At 45.1% G+C, this 19,645-nt stretch overlaps 1 protein-coding gene across 1 annotated transcript in view; it reads right to left on the reverse strand.

Annotated features, from left to right (window-relative positions):
- The window catches only part of STRIT1 (small transmembrane regulator of ion transport 1), a 73,726-nt gene that overhangs the window by 14,210 nt on the left and 39,871 nt on the right, over positions 1–19,645 (reverse strand). The gene's annotated exons all lie outside the window — the stretch shown is intronic.

Here is a 19,645-nt window from a genome sequence, read left to right on the forward strand (position 1 = left end):
ATGATGCCAGCCTTTCAAAAATATCACTCAGGCAGCTAACTCTGGAACCCCTAGGATGTCTGGAATGTATGCATGCACAAAAAAAACACAAAACAAATAACAGAGGTATATGTATAAAAATTTATGCACCGTGTAATGTGTATGTGACAACTTGTAATCGTATTTGTATATAAACACTGATAAAAATGATTCTGTTGGCTTGTAATTTTAACATAAAAATGTTATCATTTTCAACATATAAATAAATGTTAATTAATTTACTTTGATATTTTAAGTACCGTATTTATCGGCGTATAACACGCGCCGGCGTATAACACGCACCCCAAGTTTAGGAGAGAATTTTAAGGAAAAAAACTTTTAGGAGGGAAGTTTATGGAAAAGAAACTTACATTAAAATGCCCATCAATGCAGCCTCATCAGTGTTCATCTGCAGCCTTTTCAGTGTCATTGCAGCCTTTTCAGTGTCAGTGCAGCCTTGTCAGTGCAGCTTTGCCCCAGTGCAGCCTTGTCAGTGCAGCTTTGCCCCAGTGCAGCCTTGTCAATGCAGCCTTGTCCCCAGTGCAGCCTTGTCAGTGCAGCCTTGTCCCCAGTGCAGCCTTGTCAATGCAGCCTTGTCCCCAGTGCAGCCTTGTCAATGCAGCCTTGTCCCCAGTGCAGCCTTATTAATGCAGCCTTGTCCCCAGTGCAGCCTTATCAATGCAGCCTTGTCCCCAGTGCAGCCTTATCAATGCAGCCTTGTCCCCAGTGCAGCCTTGTCCCTGCAGCCTTGTCCCCAGTGCAGCCTAGTGTCCATGCCTCCTGCCGCTGCCGCCGCCGCCGCCATACACATAGAAGTAGTTTTAAATATGGCGCCGCGGAGTTCGGAGAGACTCGGCGCCGGCGGAAGTGAACGAACGCCGCCGAGATACACATAGCCGAGGGTTCTCGGCTCTTTCCGGCGCCGCTCACAGTCCCGCCCAGTCCCGCCCTATGATGGACATAACACAGGTCCAATGGCGGGACTGGGCGTGACAGTGAGCGGCGCCGGAAAGAGCCGAATACACCCGACTATGTGTATCTCGGCTCTGTGATTTCGGCGGCGCTCGTTCAGCACCGCCGAGTCCTTCCGAAGTCCGCGGCGCCATATTTGAAACTACTCGCTATGTAAATGTCGGCGGCGATCGCCGACATTCACATAGCGATAGCGGGGATCGGCATATAACACGCACCCACGACTTTCCCCTGATTTTAAGGGGAAAAAAGTGCGTGTTATACGCCGATAAATACGGTACCTTACTTCATTTTCATTAGTTCTTAAAACACACCATTTACATTTACAAAAATAATGTATAATATTGAGTAATCTAGACAAAACTTTTAAGGTACGTGCATTTCCAAATTCTAATTGAGTTACATTTACTTAAAAAATTATCTTTTAATTTGACTGAAATTGCGGGACACATATGTTTGCTAAACGTGTAACCGCACAAATTTTGATGCTGTATACTTTAAAGAGCTTGACGTCTTTTGGAACTTGGAAAGCCTGCATAAGGGAGTTCCCATACGTTTGAGGCCCATCAGGACAAAAGTGCGCCACCGGTGACAAGAATTTTTCCAAGTCACTACAAAGCCATGCAATGCCACTGAAAGGTAAGAATGAACACTGAACAAATTATCATTCACATGCTTTAAATGTTGCTTAACCACTTGCCGACCAGCTGCCATGATTATACTGCGGCAGGTCGGCACGATCCCCCAAACTGTTGTAGCTTTACGTCGGTCCCTTTAAGCGGGATAGCAGGCGCACACAGCTATGACCGCCGTCGCGATGACCGCCAGCCACGAGCGATCGTGGGCACGAGAGGCAGAACAGGGACGTGTGTGTGTAAACACACACATCCCAGTTCTTTGAGGAAAGGAGAGAGTGATTGTGAGTTCCTATGAGCTGGGAACCATGATCTCTCATCTCCTATAGTCAGTCCCATTCCCCACAGTTAGAACACACACCTAAGGAACACAGTTAACCCCTTGATCGCCTCCCTCCCAGTGTTAATCCCTTCCCTGCCAGTGACATTGATACAGTAATCAGTGCATTTTTATAGCACTGATCGCTGTATAATTGTCAATCAACCCAAAAATTTGTCAAAAGTGTCAGATGTGTCCGCCATAGTCTCAATAAAAAACGCAGATCGCCGCTATTACTAGTAAAAAAAATAATAAATAAAAAATAATAATAAAAATAATAAAAAGGCCAATCTATCACCTATTTTGTAGACGCTACAACTTTTGTGCAAACCAATCAATATATGCTTTTTGTGATTTTTATCACAAAAAATATGTAGAAGAATACATATTAGCCTAAACTGAGGAAAAAATTAGCTTTTTTTAAAAAAAAATTGGGGCTATTTATTACAGCAAAAAGTACAAAATATTGTGTTTTTTTCAAAATTGTAGCTCTTTTTTTGTTTATAGCTCAAAAAATAAAAACCGCAGAGACGATCAAATATCACCAAAAGAAATCTCTGTCTGTGGGAAGAAAAGGACGTAAATTTTGTTTGGGTACAGCGTCGCACAACCGCGCAATTGTCAGTTAAAGCGACGCAGTGCCGTATCGCAAAAAATGGCCTGGTCATTGAGCACCCAATTCTTCCGGGGCTGAAGTGGTTAACATACCATCCAAAATGTTTATTTTATTTGCTGATTAATATATTTATAATAAATGGACATACGTCCGTTGTATACACCTATTAAGACCACTCACTTGTGCGCACACAAAGTTTGCGCTTACTGCATGCGGCAGAACACAACCAAGATGCAGGGTGAGGGACCGCCAGCTGTTAAGCTTAAAAACTATTGTTTCAGCCGGTTCGTTTTTTTTTTTTCCCAATGAATTTTTATTGAGTTTCACATATTACAGGTTACGTAGTCATATTAAGGAACGAAAACATGCAAGTGTAAGTATACAGACTAGTTATGGTAAGTATAGTCTGGTTAGAGTTTATAAATAATGTTCTATGAGAAAGAAAAAATCGTTAACAAAGGGATTATAAACATATGGTAGAGCAGTTAACCTGGAGTGGTCGGAGGAGGGGTAGGGTAAGGAGGGGAGGGAGGGGGTACAAAAGGAGGGAGGGGCGAGGAGGGATAAGGGGAGGGGGGAGGAGAGCATCAAGTAAAAGGCGAATTGTGAGACAGGACATTCAATTGTTAATTCTTATTTCAATTGTTAATTCTTATTTCAATTGTTAATTCTTATTTCAATTGTTAATTCTTATTTCAATTGTTAATTCTTATTTCAATTGTTAATTCTTTTTGAGTACCAAATGACCCATGGATTCCAGCGGGTTAGTGTCTTTGTGTGGGATTGTTTGCTGCGTTGCCGGTTCGGTTTTTGAGATATTAGAATTCAAATTCAGATTATGTAACATCAAGCCCTGCCCACTTTGCACCCAATGTTATTAAAATTTTAAAACAAACATAGCATTCGTTTGAATTGCATCTGTGCCAATTTGTGCAGCAAAAACTAATGTATGTGCTGGTTTGGTTTCAGAGATTTTGCGTATTATAGTTGATGAAACCTCTCCCACTTTGCACCACATGTTATTATATTTTAAAAACAATTATACAATTTGTTTGTGGTTTGTTTGTGCTGATTTGTACCACAAAAGATATTGGACGTTCAATGTTAGATTACGTAACCTTAAGCCCCACCCACAAAAACAAATATACCAAATTTATGCTGCATTGGCAGGAAAAACAAGCATGTTGGTATAGTGTATTTCATGTACTCTCATTTTGTATCAGAAAGAATGATTATGGAACTAATTTATGCTTTTAGCCTGAGCTACCCTGAAAACCTAAAATATACCTTTGATGTTTTCCAGAAGATCTTTTTAGAGCTAGATGTGGGAAATCTATATTAAAAAGTTCACACTTTAAAGTGCAAATTACTTTCCTAAAAGGCTTAAAGTTAATACATTCTGTATTATATGTTCTTTACAGATATACTGTATACTGTATGTTACATGTGTGTGTTTCAGTTTGATTTGTTAGCTGAGAAAGAGGCATTTTTTTTCTTTTTTCTTTTTTTTTAATGTTTACATTTACATTTGATGCTGTTTTAATAATATTACATTTGTAACACTTTATAAATAATAAATGTTAATTTGTTTTGAAAGCCTGTGTCATGAAACGAGTCCCTTTTTTAAAAAACTTATTGTTGTGTTACTTTTATATAAAAACCTTCAAACACATATCAAATACATTTTGAAAATACATTTTACCAACTTAAAAAAAAAATTGAGCAAGTTACAAGTTAATATCACTTAAAACTATGTAACTAAGTAATAGGGCAGCACAGTGGTGTAGTGGTTAGCACTTTCGCCTAGCAGCAAAAGGATCACTTTTTTCGAATCCTGACCACGACACTACCTGCCTGGAGTTTGCATGTTGTACCCTGTGCCTGCGTGGGTTTCCTCCCACGCTCCGAAGACATGCTGGTAGGGTAATTGGCTCCTGTGTAAATTGGCCCTAGTATGTGTATGTATAATTGTGAGTTAGGGATCTTAGATTGTAAGCTCCTTAAGGGCAGGGACTGAAGTGAATGTACAATGTATAAGTAAAGCAGTGCGTAAATTGATGGTGCTATATAAAGTATGTCATAAAAGTGAGTACACCCCTCACATTTTTAGAAATATTTTATTATATCTTTTCACGTGACAACACTGAAGAAATGACACTTATATTTTTCCGTTTATAGACCATAGTGTTTTAAATTAGGAATACATACCTTAACTTGTCTGGAACTATAGTTTTAAGTAAAGCCAACTTAATTTTTCCAGTTTATAGACCATAGGTTCAAGTAAAGCCAACTAAATTTTTCCAGTTTCTAGAAAAGTTAGGAACACATACATTAACTTATTTATTTCAATTACTTACAGTATCTCACAAAAGTGAGTACACCCCTCACATTTTTGTAAATATTTTATTATATCTTTTCATGTGACAACACTGAAGAAATGACACTTTGCTACAATGTAAAGTAGTGAGTGTACAGCTTGTATAACAGTGTAAATTTGCTGTCCCTCAAAATAACTCAACACACAGCCATTAATGTCTAAACCACTGGCAACAAAAGTGAGTACACTCCTAAGTGAAAATGTCCAAATTGGGCTCAAAGTGTCAATATTTGTGTGGCCACCATTATTTTTCAGCACTGCCTTAACCCTCTTGGGCATGCAGTTCACCAGAGCTTCACAGGTTGCCAGTGGAGTCCTCTTCCACTCCTCCATGATGACATCACAGAGCTAGTGGATGTTAGAGACCTTGCTCTCCTCCACCTTCCGTTTGAAGATGCCCCACAGATGCTCAATAGGGTTTAAGTCAGAAGACATGCTTGGCCAGTCCACCAACTTTTTTTTTTAACAGAAAATTTTTATTAAACAAATCAGCATTACAGTACAAGAATTTAGTACAGTCATTGCGGTAAGAATAACAACAGTGAGATTTACCCAGAACAACAACTACTGTCCATCAGGTGGTCCAGACTTGCACACAACAGATTTTCACTTAACCATACCTCTCATTGCTCATATCATCTCAAAGTTCCTAGACAGTATAAAGTAAATAACCCAGTTTTCAATCAAGCCTATTAGAGGTGGCGGGGGGGGGGGGGGGAGAGGAAGGAAGGCAGAGGGAGGGGAGAGGGAAGGGAAAGAAAGGGAAGGGGAGGAAGGGAATCGGGCATAAGAGGAATAGACTTGAGGTGCAGGACATCTTCTACTATTTCCCATGTCTTACTTATGGGGTAGGGGGGTCAGGGTCTCCCGAAGCGTCCACCCAGGACGACCAAATTTTGTCAAACTTCCCCGGGCATTGCCTACTTTCGTACGTCAGTCTATACAGGGGGAGAACCTTGTTCACCGACCTTATCCACGAGGCCAGGGTAGGAGGCTCCACCATTTTCCATCGCAGTAGGATTTCCCGTCTAGCATAGTACAACGTGAATGTTATGCAAAGTTTATCATATCTATCACCCTCGACATCTTCCAGATGACTGAGCAGTAATATCTGGGGTTCAACCGGTAAAACTGAGCCTATGACATTCCCCAGTGTGGAGGCCACTGCTGACCAAAAGGGTCTTAGTTTGGGACAGGACCAGACCATGTGCCAGAAAGTACCCGCCTCCTGCCTGCATCTCTGACAGTTGGGATCTCTTTGGTGGTATATGCGCGCCAGTCTCTGAGGGGTGAAATACGCTCTGTGAAGGAACTTGAATTGTATGAACCTATCCCTTGCAGCGATCATGGAAGGAATGTAGGAGATTAAACACTCCTTCCACTCCTCCTCATCTAAAGAGGGGATATCAACTCTCCACTTCTCCCATGTTTTAGTTAATTTCACATCGTACTCCACCGTAAGGTATAAGTATAGTGTTGAGAGAGGCTTCCCCATCACGCTGGAGGTCAGGAGCCTTTCAATGGAGTCTGATTCCAGAGTGAGGGGTTCAGGGAACTGAGCCTCAAAGGCATGCTTCAGCTGCCTGTATCTGAATTGGAAGGAGGTTGGGATAGCAAAGGATTGCCTCAGTGCTTGGAAGGTCATGAGCCTGCCATCTTTAACTATATGTTTTAGAGTGAGGATTCCCTTTTTTGCCCAGAGAGAGGGGTCCGGAATAGTGTAAAAGTGGGAGAGCAGAGGGTTACCCCAAAGGGGCATGTGGGGTGAAATGCAGTTGGGTTTCCTATAGATTTTCCTAGCCTCCTGCCATATCTTCACAGTGGTTCGCATCAGAGTCGTCATGGAGGAATTGGCCCTAAGACCGCGAAACGGGAGATTGCTCAGGGCCGCAAAGGAACCCAAAATGGCTGCCTCCAAAGTGACCGCTGGATTTTGCGTGGGCTGGGAGAACCACCACCGAATCGTGACCAAGACAGCTGCCCAGTAGTAGATTTGAAAATTTGGTAACGCCAGTCCTCCCCCCGAAAGTGGGAGATATAAGATCTGCTTGGCCACCCTGGGTGGCCTCCCAGCCCAGACAAACTGTATCAGCAGACTCTCCAGCCGTCGAAAAAAATTCCTAGGGATGGGTATGGGTGTGTTGCGGAAGAAGTATAGGTATTTTGGAAGGTATATCATTTTTAATAAATTGACTCTGCCAACAGGGGTCAATGGGAGGGAACGCCAAGCCACACACCTGGCCATAAGCTGTGCCATGAGTGGACGCAAATTGTTATCGATGTAGTCTTGGACTTTACCACTTATTTTTATCCCCAGGTATTTAAAGTCATCCACCCATTTTAGCTGTGGGTGAGGTATTCTAGGGGTCGAGGGATGGAGAGGGAAAAGAACCGACTTGTCCCAATTAATGCGAATCCCCGAGTAGCCGCCAAATTGGTTAATCAGTTCAAGTGCAGTCTGCAAGGAGGACGACGCATCTGCTAAATAAAGCAGAGCGTCATCCGCGTATAGTGATAGTTTCTCCTCAATGGGACCCACCTGGATTCCCCTTACCCCAGGGTTGGCCCTCAACAATATAGCCAGGGGTTCCATCGCCAATGCAAATAGACCCGGGGAGAGGGGACACCCCTGTCGTGTGCCGCGAAACAGTTGGAATTTTCCCGAGAGGGTTCCGTTAGTACGTATTCTAGCTGAAGGACAATGATATAACATGCGGAGCCATTTCATGAAACCCGGGCCGAACCCGAATCTCGAGAGCACCTCCCATAGGTAGCCCCACTCGACGGAGTCGAAAGCCTTCTCCGCGTCGAGTGAGGCCACCGTTCCATTGACCGCCTCGGTCGCCCTGTCTATGTGGGTGTGGAGGCGTCTGATATTAATGTCAGTTCCTCTCCCGGGCATGAAGCCTGTTTGATCCCTGTGGATGAGAGCAGTAATTACCAGGTTGAGCCTGTTGGCCAGAACTTTTGCCAGTACCTTTGCATCCACATTCAGAAGGGATATAGGGCGGTACGAGGAGCACAACGTGGGGTCCTTCCCCGGCTTGGGGATCACTACTATGATCGCTTCGCTCATGGTGTCCGGGAGCCTCTCGAGACGCGTCGACGCAGAGAAGAGGCCCTGAAGTTTATCCACTAGTTCCGTAGCGTATTGTTTATAGAACTCTACAGGGACGCCATCGGGTCCCGGAGTTTTCCCTGTCTGCATTGACTTAAGGGCCTGTATTATCTCTAAGGACGTAATTGGAGCATCAAGCTTGTCACGGTATGTTACAGTAAGGGTTGGGATATCTATGTCGTCTAGGTACGCCACGAGATCCTCCCCTCTATAGTCTACTCTGGTCCCATAGAGGGATTCGTAGTATTCCGCAAAACAGCGGTTGATCCCCTCCGGGGTATGGATTAACTGTCCCGAGGAGTCCCTAATATGTGAAATGCTCATCCCACCCACCTGTTCCCTGGAGAGCCAGGCCAACAGGCGACCCGACCGCTCCCCCTGCTCAAAAATCCGTTGGGATTGAGCCAACATTTTCTTCTGTGTAAGAGAAGTACGGAGACGAAGCACCTCCTTCGTCATATGTTGTAGATGCGAATAGTGCGCAGGATCCCGAGTATGAACAAAAAGAGCCTCCGCACCACTCGCCTCTCCCTCGGCCTTAATCAAGTCTGCCCTGCGTTCTCGTCGGACTCTGGCAATAATGGTCTGGTAGCATCCCCTCGTCGTGGCTTTAAAAGCATCCCACACAACTACAGGGTCAGCCGAGCCCTCGTTTGTAGCCCAAAAATCAAGCATTTCCGTTCTAAATTGGGAGTCCACTGCAGTGTCTGAAATCCAAAATCTGGAGAGTCTCCATATCCTTTCTACTGAGCCAAGGGAAAGGTCCAGTGACAACAGCAAGGGTGCGTGGTCGGAAATTCCCCTAGGCAGTATTTGTATGTCTAAGACCCTTGGGAGGACCCGACCCCCCGCGAAGACTAAGTCTATGCGGGAGAACGTTCTATGGGAGGCCGAGTGGCATGTGTATGCCCTGGTCTGGGGGTGTCGCCACCTCCAGACATCAGTCAGACCATAAGTGTCCGCCCACTCAGCCAACCCAGAGCAATGATGTCCCGCAGGAGTCAACCTATCAAGTTCCGGGTCAGGAACCAGATTGAAATCACCCAATATAACATTGTTGTCTGATGCAAATTCGGCTATCCTGCCGGTGATCTGATTGAGCACCAGCAGGGAGGCCGGGGGAGGCAGATATAAGCCCACAATGGTCCATGTTAGAGAATATATTTTAGCATGAATTATTACGTACCGGCCGTCGGGGTCCAGGGTCAAATCCAAGAGCCGAAATGGAAGTGACTTCAATACCAGTATGGTGACACCTCTGGAGAATGAGGAGTGCGTGGAGTGGTAGTGGTGTCCCACCCATGGTTTTTTAAGGGCCAAAACCCTACGTCCTGTGAGGTGTGTCTCCTGAAACACACATATATGTGGGTTATAGGCTTTAATGAATTGGAACACCAGGGAGCGTTTGACTGGGGAGTTCATTCCCCTGGTGTTCCAGGAGATGATGTTAAGGGAGGACATGGCCACCTGGAATATGTGGAGTGTTAGGATCAGTAGAATGCATGGCTCCCGGACTGGACCCCGTCACCCGAAGCGGACACATCTGTAGATAATGCAATGCTGATGAGTCAATATTTTTAGTACAAATATCAAACAAAAACAAAACCAAAGTAACAACCGGTAAAGGATGCCTAAATCTAGAGTAGATGGAACTAGCCCCCTTAGGGGAACATACCCCACCCCCCACCCCACCCAACCCCCCAGAACTGGGGCGGGTTTCAATCCCCAACTTATTCAGCTCGCCGGCTGCAACAGGGGGTCCGTGGAAGAGGCGAACTTACCCCCCCGAGACTACACACGGGGGGGGGGAAGTAGTAGTTCAAGCGGCTTGTGTACGTGAGATCTCCACTTGTGATACAATAGGCTGTGGGAACTTAGTAAATATAACAATGGGAAGTAGTCCATGATGCGACCCCACAGTGAATTCGATCCATCTTTTTGATGAAGATACCAAACCAGAAGTCCGGCATTTCTCAAGGAAACAAGCTTATTTAGAAGAAACTTTGTAGTTCAACAGTCTCCTGACCAAGTTCTTTGGCAGGGGTGCTATCTTAGAAATTTTCCTGGTAGGGATTATCCTGCCATAAGTCTGCAGACACTATGGATAGAACTGGGCACAACTTGTGCAACATAGTAAGTCATCCATGTAAAGGTTCGTGAGTTAACGCAGACCTGGGCCCATGTTATGGTAAGTAGATAACAAAAGGGGATATACAGTACGTACCAGGTAGATCATCTTCGAATCTGTGGTAGCGAGTCCAGCCAGGCAGAAGCTTCTCTCGGAGTGGTGAAGAAGCGAGTTGTCTCGCCGTCCTGGACTCTTAAGCGAGCAGGGAAGAGTACACTGTAGCGAATGCTTCGTGAACGCAGGGCCGCCTTAACTTGGTCAAATGATTTCCTGAGTTTCTGGGTCTCTACAGAGTAGTCGGGGAATATCATCAACTTCGTGTTCTGGAATTTGAGGTCCCCTACACTTCTAGAGGCGCGGAGGACTTCGTCTCTGTCTCTAAAATTGAGGAGACGGAGGATGAAGGTGCGGGGGGGGGACCCAGGAGGCCCCGGCTTAGGCGGGATGCGGTGGGCCCTCTCCACCGTGAAGTAAGGCGACCATCGGGCCTCGGGTAAAAGATCACGGAGCAGATCCTCTATAAAGGAGGTAGGGTTGTTTCCCTCCGCCCCTTCTGGTAATCCAACAATGCGAAGATTATTGCGCCGGTTTCTGTTCTCCGCATCTTCGGCTCTGTACTCTAGGGCCTTTACTTTAGTTTGAAGCGTACGGAGTGATGCTGCATGTTCCTCAATGGCGTCTTCAGAGGTACTCAGTCTTTGCTCTGTCTCAGTGACTCGCGACCTGATTTTGTCAATATCTTGGCGAATTAGACCCATATCCAGCTGGACTGCTTCAATCTTTGTTGTTAGGGCGGATTGACAAGTGGCTATGGCCGCCATAACCTCCGCCAGCCAGGGGGGACGAGAGTCGTCCGACTCCATAGCCGCCGTCCGCGGAGCCCCCTGGGCACTGCGCGTGTGGGGGGTCTCCGGGGGGGGACAGCTGGGCGTCTGAGGGGAGTCCGGTTGTGGTGGGAAGGTCAACCTCTTGCCCCCTTTGTTGTATCTAGCGCTGGAGTTCCTGCGCCTCATTCAGGTGACAGCGGCCCAGGTCTGGGCAATTATCGACAGCTGGCTGTGGGGGGCCCGTCCGCAGATTGAGGGGTACTCAGGCAGTGGTTAGGTTAGAGTGAATGTCCCCTTTGGTAATTCTCCCCCCACCTGCAAAGGTATGGTGCAGCAGCTGTCTGGTGCAGGCCAGCACTGTCCAGGGGTGAGATGAGAGGGATAATCAGCCTATCCACCTCCAAGCACAAGCAGGATGGGAGGGATGTGGGTGCTGTGGGATCCGGTCCTGCTGTCAGGTAATCCTCCCCAGCCGCCCCAGGGTGACCTCTCACAGGGCAGGAGGATCTGAGAGTCCCGCAGACGGGCCGGCGGGTCGGAGCTCCAGGAGAGGCCGCGGCCGCGGCCTAGTAGAACGCGGGGAGGGGAGGAGGGATGGTCAGGGCCAGTGGACAGTCAATCTATCCCCAAAAGTGAGCTCACCCGCCTCCATCCACAGTCCGCGGCCTCCGACAAGGCCGGGCAAAGGATCCGACCGCGGCAGAGGTCCAGTCCACCAACTTTACCCTCAGCTTCTTTAGCAAGGCAGTGGTCGTCTTGGAGGTGTGTTTGAGGTCGTTATCATGTTGGAATACTGCCATGTGGCCCAGTCTCTGAAGGGAGGGGATCATACTCTGCTTCAGTATTTCACAGTACATGTTGGCATTCATGGTTCCCTCAATGAACTGTAGCTCCCCAGTGTCGGCAGCACTCATGCAGCTCCAGATCATGACACTCCCACCACCACCATGCTTGACTGTAGGCAAGACACACTTGTCACCTGGTTGCTGCCACACATGCTTGACACCATCTAAACCAAATAAGTTTATCTTGGTCTCATCAGACCACAGGACATCCATGATGTCCTTAGTCTGCTTGTCTTCAGCAAACTGTTTGCAGGCTTTCTTGTGCATTATCTTTAGAAGCAGCTTCCTTCTGGGATGACAGCCATGCAGATCAATTTGATGCAGTGTGCAGCGTATGGTCTAAGCACTGACAGGCTGAACCCCACCCCTTCAACCTCTGCAGCAATGCTGGCAGCACTCATACATCTATTTCCCAAAGACAACCTCTGGATATGACGCTGAGCATGTGCACTCAACTTCCTTGGTCGACCATGGCGAGGCCTGTTCTGAGTGGAACCTGTCCTGTAAACCGCTGAATGGTCTTGGCCTCTGTGCTGCAGCTTATTTTAAGGGTCTTGGCAATCTTCTTATAGCCTAGGCCATCTTTATGTAGAGCAACGTTCCTTTCTTTCAGATCCTCAGAGAGTTCTTTGCCATGAGGTGGCACGTTGAACTTCCAGTGACCAGTATGCGAGAGTGAGAGTGATAACACCAAATTTAACACACCTGCTCCCCATTCACACCTGAGACCTTGTAACACTAACGAGTCACATGACATTGGGGAGGGAAAATAGCTAATTGGGCCCAATTTGGACATTTTCACTATAGGGGTGTACTCACTTTTGTTGCCAGTGGTTTAGACATTAATGGCTGTGTGTGTTATTTTGAGGGGACAGTAAATTTACACTGTTACACAAGCTATACACTCACTACTTTACATTGTAGCAAAGTGTCATTTCTTCAGTGTTATCACATGAAAAGATATAATAAAATATTTACAAAAATGTGAGGGTGTACTCACTTTTGTGAGATACTGTAAGTAATTGAAATAAATAAGTTATTTTATGTGTTTCTAACTTAAACTTTTCTAGAAACTGGAAAAGTGTAGTTGGCTTTACTTGAACCTATGGTCTATAAACTGGAAAAATTAAAACTATAGTTCCAGACAAGTTAAGGTATGTATTCCTAATTTAAACACTATGGTCTATAAACTGAAAAATATTGAGTTGGCTTTACTTAAAACAACAAAGTTGAAAACAGGAAAAGTCTAATGAGTCAGACAAAAATAGGTTTAGTTGACAGTACTTAAAAAACCTGATGCAAATAGTTACCTCAATGTTTTTGAGTAGACCCAGCACAATATTTTTTACAGTGTAGTGCATCTGGAAAGTATTCACAGTGCTTCACTTTTTCCACATTTTGTTATGTTACAGCCTTTTTCCAAAATGGATTATATTCATTATTTTCCTCAAAATTCTACACACAATACCCCAGAATGACAATATGAGAGAAGTTTGTTTGAAATCTTTACAAACTTATTTTAAAAAATCACATGTACATAATAAGTATTCATAGCCTTTGCCATGACACTCAAAATTCAGGTGCATCCTGTTTCCACTGATCATCCTTGATATGTTTCTACAACTTGATTGGAGTTCACCTGTAGTAAATTCAGGTGATTGGACATAATTTGGAAAGGCACACATCTGTCTATATAAGGTCCCACAGTTAACAGTGCATGTCAGAGCACAAGCCAAGACATGGGAAGTCCAAGGAATTGTCTGTAGACCTCTGAGACAGGATTGTATCAGGGCACAGATCTGGGGAAGGGTACAGAAACATTTTTGCAGCATTGAAGGTCCCAATGTGCACAGTGGCCTCCATCATCCATAAATGGAAGAAGTTTGGAACAACCAGGACTCTTCCTAGAGCAGGCTGCCTGGCCACACTGAGCGATCAGGGAGAAGGGGCTTAGTCAGAGGGGTGACCAAGAACCCAATGGTCACTCTGACAGAGCTCCAGAGTTTCTCTTTGGAGAGTGGAGAAGCTTCCAGAAGAAAAACCATCTCTGTAGCACTCCACCAATCAGGCCTGTATGGTAGAGTGGCCAGACGGAAGCCACTTCTCAGTAAAAGGCACATGACAACCCACCTGGAGTTTGCCAGAAGGCACTGGAAGGACTCTCAGACTATGAGAAACCAAATTCTTTGGTCTGATTAAATAAAGAATAAACTCTTTGGCTTGAGTGGCAAGTGTCATGTCTGGAGGAAACCAGGCATTGCTTATCACCTGGCCAATATCATCCCTACAGTGAAGCATGGTGGTGGTAGTGGCAGGAACTGGGAGACTAGTCAGGATCGAGGGAAAGATGAATGCAGCAATGAACAGAGACATCCTCAATAAAAACCTGCTCCAGAGCACTTTGGACCTCAGACTGGGGCGAAGGTTCATCTTCCAACAGGACAATGATCCTAAACACGATAACAAAGGAGTGGCTACGGGACAACTCTGTGAATGTCCTTGAGTGGCCCAGCCAGAACCCAGACTTGAACCCAAATGAACATCTCTGGAGAGATCTGAAAATGGCTGTGCACCAGCACTCCCTATCAAACCTTATGGAGCTTGAGAGGTCCTGCAAAGAAGAATGGGAGAAACTGCCCAAAAATAGGTGTGTCAAGCTTGTAGCATCATACGCAAAAAGACTTGAGGCTGTAATTGGTGCCAAAGGTGCATCAACAAAGTATTGAGGAATTGCTGTAAATGCTTATGTACATGTTTTTTATTTTTATTAAATTTGCAAAGGCTTCTAACACACTTCTTTCACATTATCATTATGGGGTATTGTTTGTAGGTATTTGAGAAAAATAATGAATTTAAACCATTTTCGAAATAGGCTGTGGAAAAAGTGAAGCACTGTGAATACTTTCCGGATGCACTGTATAATGAACCTTACTATATTTTTGTTCTTTTATATAGATTTTTTCAATTTTGTCTGCTAAATTATACCCTGACTTTGGAAAGAAGTATCTAAGATACATGTCTAAGTTGGGGTAATTATTTAACCCGTTGAAAGTCATTTTAACAAAATAAAACATGAAGTGATCTTCTTGGTCCCAGCCAGTACGGTGAGATCCTAAACGGTGGTTCCTTTAGCCTCACGGGGACTGCGATTGTGATATGCATATGTGACATGCTTGCTGTAAGCTTTATTTTTTAAATAGAATTCATTTAACCACTTGCCTCCCGCCATATAGGAAAATGACGGTGGCAAAGTGGTTTCAATATCATATGACATCCAGCAGGATAACAGCCGCCGTGGGGGCGCACATCACGGCAAATGGTGGTGTGTCAGTCTGACACACCACAACACCAATCTCAGTGAAGAGTCACTGACGGAGACTCTTTACCACGTGATCAGCCATGTGCAATCACAGCTGATTACAGTGTAAACAGGAAGAGAAGTTGATCGGCTTTTCCTCACTCGCGTCTGACAGGCGCGACTAGAGGAGGGTCGATCGGCTGCTCCTCTCATAGGGGGGGTCTGTGCCCCCAAGGATGCCCACACTGGACCACCAGGGACACCACTAGGACCACCAGGGACGCCACTAGGATCACCAGGGATGTCACCACCAGGCATGCCACCCTAGACCACCAGGGATGCCAATCAGTGCCCACAATGGATGCCAATCAGTGCCCACAATGGATGCCAATCAGTGCCCACAATGGGCAACACTGATTGGCAGGCCTTATTGTTTGGCACTGATTGGCATCCATCCATACCATCAATTACTGTCAATTACTGTACATCAGTGCCACATATCAGTGCCCATCCATGCCTATTGGTGCCACTTATCAGTGCCCATCCATGCCGCCTATCAGTGCCCATCCGTGCCGCCCATCAGTGCTTATCTGTGCTTCCTTTCAGTGCCCATCAGTGCCACCTATGTGTACCCATCAGTGCTGCATATCAGTGCCACCTATCAGTGCCCATCAGTGCCGCCTATCAGTGCCCTATCATGGACGCATATTAGTGCCCATCATCAGTCCCCATCAGTGCCACCTCATCATTGCCACCTCATCGGTGCCCACCAGTGCCACCTTATCAGTGCCCGTCACTGCAGCCCCATCAGCGAAGGCAAAAACTTATTTATTTACAACGTTTTGTAACAGAAACAAGAAAAAAACATTTTTTTTCCAAAATTTTCGATCTTTTTTTTATTTGTTTAGCAGAAAATAAAAATCTCAGAGGTGATCAAATACCACCAAAAGAAAGCTCTATTTGTGGGAACAAAAAATTTGGTTTGGGTATAGTGTAGCATGACCGCGCAATTGTCATTCAAAGTGCGACAGCGCTGCAAGCTGAAAATTGGTCTGGGCAGGAAGGTGTATAAGTGCCCTGTATTGAAGTGATTAACCACTTACGTGATCTGCCTCCCGCGGGCGGGGGGTCCGATCGGACCCCCCCGGTGCCCGAGGCGGTCGGCATTTGTCCCCCGGCAATCGGAGGTGAGGGGGAGGCCATCCATTCGTGGCCCCCCCGATCGCTCCCAGCCAATGGGATCATTTCCCTGCCTCTGTATAGTACACAGAGGCAGAGGAAAAGATGTCATCTCTCCTCGGCTCGGTATTTTCCGTTCCGGCGCCGAGGAGAGAAGACTGTAATGTGAGTGCACCAACACACACACACACACACAGTAGAACATGCCAGGCAAACGCATAACTGCAGTGTTTGCAGAGCCAGGCCTGATCCCTGCAATCGCTAACAGTTTTTTTGGTAGCACTTTGGTGAACTGGCAAGCACCAGCCCCAAGCAGCGTCAGGTTAGTGCCAGTACCGCTAACACCCACGCACGCACCATACACCTCCCTTAGTGGTATAGTATCTGAACGGATCAATATCTGATCCGATCAGATCTATACTAGCGTCCCCAGCAGTTTAGGGTTCCCAAAAACGCAGTGTTAGCGGGATCAGCCCAGATACCTGCTAGCACCTGCGTTTTGCCCCTCCGCCCAGCCCAGCCCACCCAAGTGCAGTATCGATCGATCACTGACACTTACAAAACACTAAATGCATAACTGCAGCGTTCGCAGAGTCAGGCCTGATCCCTGCGATCGCTAACAGTTTTTTTGGTAGCATTTTGGTGAACTGGCAAGCACCAGCGGCCTAGTACACCCCGGTCATAGTCAAACCAGCACTGCAGTAAAACTTGGTGATGTGGCGAGTCCCATAAGTGCAGTTCGAGCTGGTGAGGTGGCAAGCACAAGTAGTGTCCCCCTGCCACCAAGAAGAAGACAAACACATGCCCGTCGTGCCCATAATACCCTTCCTGCTGCATTCGCCATTCCTAATTGGGAACCCACCACTTCTGCAGCGCCCGTACTTCCCCCATGCACATCCCCAACCAAATGCAGTCAGCTGCATGAGAGGCATTTTGATGTCCTCCCGAGTACCCCTACCCAACGAACCCCCCAAAAAAGATGTCATGTCTGCAGCAAGCGCGGATATAGGCGTGACACCCGCTATTATTGTCCCTCCTGTCCTGACAATCCTGGTCTTTGCATTGGTGAATGTTTTGAACGCTACCATTCACTAGTTGAGTATTAGCGTAGGGTAGCATTGCACAGACTAGGCACACTTTCACAGGGTCTCCCAAGATGCCATCACATTTTGAGAGACCCGAACTTGGAACCGGTTACAGTTATAAAAGTTAGTTACAAAAAAAGTGTAAAAAAAATATATATCTATATAAAATTAAAAAAATAGTTGTCGTTTTATTGTTCTCTCTCTCTCTATTCTCTCTCTATCGTCCTGCTCTTTTTTACTGTATTCTATTCTGCAATGTTTTATTGTTATTATGTTTTATCACGTTTGCTTTTCAGGTATGCAACTTTTTATACTTTACCGTTTACTGTGTTTTATTGTTAACCATTTTTTTGTCTTCAGGTATGCCATTCACGACTTTGAGTGGTTATACCAGAATGATGCCTGCAGGTTTAGGTATCATCTTGGTATCATTCTTTTCAGCCTGCGGTCGGCTTTCATGTAAAAGCTATCCTAGTGGCTAATTAGCCTCTAGACTGCTTTTACAAGCAGTGGGAGGGAATGCCCCCCACCCACTGTCTTCCGTGTTTTTCTCTGGCTCTCCTGTCTCAACAGGGAACCTGAGAATGCAGCCGGTGATTCAGCCAGCTGACCATAGGGCTGATCAGAGACCAGAGTGACTCCGAACATCTCTATGGCCTAAGAAACTGGACGCTACAAGCATTTCATGACTTAGATTTCGCTGGATGTAAACAGCGCAATTGGGAAATTGGGAAAGCATTTTATCACACCGATCTTGGTGTGGTCAGATGCTTTGAGGGCAGAGGAGAGATTTAGGGTCTAATAGACCCCAATTTTTTCAAAAAAGAGTACCTGTCACTACCTATTGCTATCATAGGGGATATTTACATTCCCTGAGATAACAATAAAAATGATTTTAAAAAAATGAAAAAAAATGAAAAAAAAATGAAAGGAACAGTTTAAAAATAAGATTAAAAAAGCAAAAAAATAATGAAAAAAAAAAAAAAGCACCCCTGTCCCCCCCTGCTCTCGCGCTAAGGCGAACGCAAGCGTCGGTCTGGCGTCAAATGTAAACAGCAATTGCACCATGCATGTGAGGTATCACCGCGAAGGTCAGATCGAGGGCAGTAATTTTAGCAGTAGACCTCCTCTGTAAATCTAAAGTGGTAACCTGTAAAGGCTTTTAAAGGCTTTTAAAAATGAATTTATTTTGTTGCCACTGTTTGTGCGCAATTTTAAAAAATGTCATGTTTGGTATCCATGTACTCGGCCTAAGATCATCTTTTTTATTTCATCAAACATTTGGGCAATATAGTGTGTTTTAGTGCATTAAAATTGAAAAAAAGTGTGTTTTTTCCCCAAAAAATGCGTTTGAAAAATCGCTGCGCAAATACTGTGTGAAAAAAAAAAAATGAAACACCCACCATTTTAATCTGTAGGGCATTTGCTTTAAAAAAAATATATAATGTTTGGGGGTTCAAAGTAATTTTCTTGCAAAAAAAAATTTTTTTTCATGTAAACAAAAAGTGTCAGAAAGGGCTTTGTGGTTAGAAGAGTGGGTGATGTGTGACATAAGCTTCTAAATGTTGTGCATAAAATGCCAGGACAGTTCAAACCCCCCCAAATGACCCCATTTTGGAAAGTAGACACCCCAGCTATTTGCTGAGAGGCATGTCGAGTCCATGGAATATTTTATATTGTGACACAAGTTGCGGGAAAGAGACAATTTTTTTTTTTTTTTGCATAAAGTTGTCACTAAATGATATATTGCTCAAACATGCCATGGGAATATGTAAAATTACACCCAAAATACATTCTGTTGTTTCTCCTGAGTATGAGGATACCACATGTGTGAGACTTTTTGGGAGCCTAGTCGCGTACAGGACCCCGAAAACCAAGCACCGCCTTCAGGCTTTCTAAGGGCGTAAATTTTTGATTTCACTCTTCACTGTCTATCACAGTTTCGGAGGCTATGGAATGCCCAGGTGGCACAAACCCCCCCCCCCCAAATGACCCTATTTTGGAAGGTAGACACCCCAAGCTATTTGCTGAGAGGCATGTTGAGTCCATGGAATATTTTATATTTTGACACAAGTTGCGGGAAAGTGACAATTTTTTTTTGTTTTTTTTGCACAAAGTTTTCACTAGGAGAAGCAGCTAAATGTATTTTGGGGTGCAATTCCTCATATGCCCATGGCCTGTGTGAGCAATATATCATTTAGTGACAACTTTTTGTAATTTTTTTTTTT

Source organism: Aquarana catesbeiana, linkage group LG04 (genome assembly GCF_042186555.1).
Source record: "Aquarana catesbeiana isolate 2022-GZ linkage group LG04, ASM4218655v1, whole genome shotgun sequence".
In the NCBI taxonomy this organism is placed as follows: Eukaryota; Metazoa; Chordata; class Amphibia; order Anura; family Ranidae; genus Aquarana; species Aquarana catesbeiana.